Source organism: Nicotiana sylvestris, chromosome 3 (assembly GCF_000393655.2).
Source record: "Nicotiana sylvestris chromosome 3, ASM39365v2, whole genome shotgun sequence".
Lineage (NCBI taxonomy): Eukaryota > Viridiplantae > Streptophyta > Magnoliopsida > Solanales > Solanaceae > Nicotiana > Nicotiana sylvestris.
The window spans coordinates 206478763-206480960 of NC_091059.1; the positions used below are offsets into that span (position 1 = coordinate 206478763).

General features: G+C 42.9%; 1 non-coding gene across 1 annotated transcript; it reads right to left on the reverse strand.

The window, feature by feature from the left end:
* Positions 1-360: 360 nt before the first annotated feature.
* LOC138888810 (small nucleolar RNA R71) lies at positions 361-467 on the reverse strand. The gene has a single exon (XR_011406389.1). It is a non-coding gene; the product is annotated as a small nucleolar RNA R71 (small nucleolar RNA).
* Positions 468-2198: the final 1731 nt, after the last annotated feature.

Consider the following 2198-nt stretch of genomic DNA (forward strand, 5'->3'; position numbering starts at 1 on the left):
GATTGGGCACAACCCACAACTGAAAATCTGGCCACCTCGATTTTAGTCCCGCAGATACAAGCTGAATCATTCTAAATCACGAATAACATGTTGCATTTGTTGCAAAACAAGGGACTATTTTCGGGGTCACAAGTTGAAGATCCTCAACAGCACTTGAAAAATTTTCTGTCAATCTGCAAAACCCAACGGCAGCCCAATGTAACTTCGGAAGCAATCAAGTTGCTATTGTTCCTATTTTCAGTGACAGGAGCTGCCCAGACCTGGTTAAACTCACTCCCCATAAATTCCATAACAACTTGGGAGGAGTTAGTCAAGCAATTCGTGAACAAGTTCCACCCCTCCCCCCCCAACAAAACTACGCAACAGATTGATGACATTTTGAGTTTTAAATAGAGACCAATGGAAACATTGCATGAAACATGGGAGCATTTTAAAGGGATGTTGGTCATATGTCCGCACCATGGCATTCTAGATTTAATGTTGGGACAGCGGTTCTACATTAGATTGTCAGATAGCATGAAGAACATTGTTGATGCTTCAGCTGGTGGAGCATTTTTTAGTAAAACATGGAGAGAAGGTCAAGGTCTGCTTGACAAGATGGCGCAGAATTTGGGATGGATAACCAGAAATGCACCTATCACTCCAGTGGTACACTCAGTGCCTTTAGATCCATCCAATTCAATGGCTGAAAATATGGCCACCTTATTGACACAGATGAGCATACTCACCAAAAAGGTAGAAGAGTCAGGGCAAAAATAGCAGATACATATTGTAGATACTACTAATGGGGGATTGTGCACATCTTGCATTAGTCAGCCAATTGGTAACCAGTGGAAAGCAGAACACGATCATCAGCATTACCCTGAAGATATGAACTATGTGTCTAATTATGGGGGCCAGATACAGGGTAGTCAGAATTGGGGTCAGCAGAATCAGCAGTACAGTCCATCCTAAACACATTTCAACAGTGGGAATATGGGAGTATGAGACCCCCCAACAATATAGCACCTTACCCAAGGCCACAGGGATGCAGTAATCAGAATCAACAGCAAGGGTATCACCCTCCTCAGCAGTAGTATAGTGGAAGGCAGGAAGATGGGTTTGCTAGACTTGAAGCAATGATGCAACAGGTTATTGGGTCTAATGCAAAGATTAGTGAGAGAGTAGATACACATGATTCAGCGATCAAACATATTGAAATGCAGATGGGCCAAATTTTGATGTCTTTGAACAATCGCCCTCATGGGACACTACCTGCAGATACCTAGGTAAATCCAAAAAATCAAGTCCCGAAGCAGCTGATGGCGGTAAGCCTATGTAATGGCAGAGATTTGGATGTAGAGAAAGAAAGGGCTAGAGAAGCCAGGGAGGCTGAGACACTCATATCAGTACCCATTGAGTTGGATGAATCAACGAAACTGACAGAGGTGACAGTCCAGCTTGCCCAGGAGGAAAGTAGCATTCAAATGGAAACCGAGAAAGAAGCTGAGATAGCACAGGAACCAGTAGTTGATGTGGCAGCTTATAAAGATCAATCCCAAATGATTGGGAAGAAGAGACCTCATGCACCCTTCCCTCAGAGGCTAGCCAAGTACCAAAAAGAGGAGCAATACAAGAAGTTCTTGGAAATGCTAAAACAAATCTAGGTAAATATTCCCTTAATTGATGCTTTGAAAGAGATTCCTCGGTATGCAAAAATGATGAAAGACTTAATGTCCCGAAAATTTGATTTCCAAGACTTGGCCACAATTACTCTTACTCAGACCTATAGTGCAGTGGTGACTAGACCAATTGCGGAAAAGTTGTCTGACCTAGGGAGCTTTACAATCCCATGCACTATTGGTGATTTTGCCTTTGCTAAAGCACTGTGTGATCTAGGGGCCAGCATTAATCTTATACCCCCGGCAATTTATAAGAGGCTGGGTATTGGAAGAGCTAGACCCACCTCTATGTTGTTGCAGCTGGCTGACAGGACGGTAAAGCGACCCTCTGGTATTCTGGATGATGTGTTGATTCAGGTAGGGAAATTTGTGTTCCCTATAGATTTTGTAATCTTAGACTTTAAAGTGGATGAAGAGATTCCCATAATTTTGGGAAGACCATTCCTGGCCACGGGGAGAGCTTTAATTGATTGTGAAACTAGGGAGTTAAATATTAGGTTGAACGATGAAGAGATAACATTCAGCGTGCAGAAATCT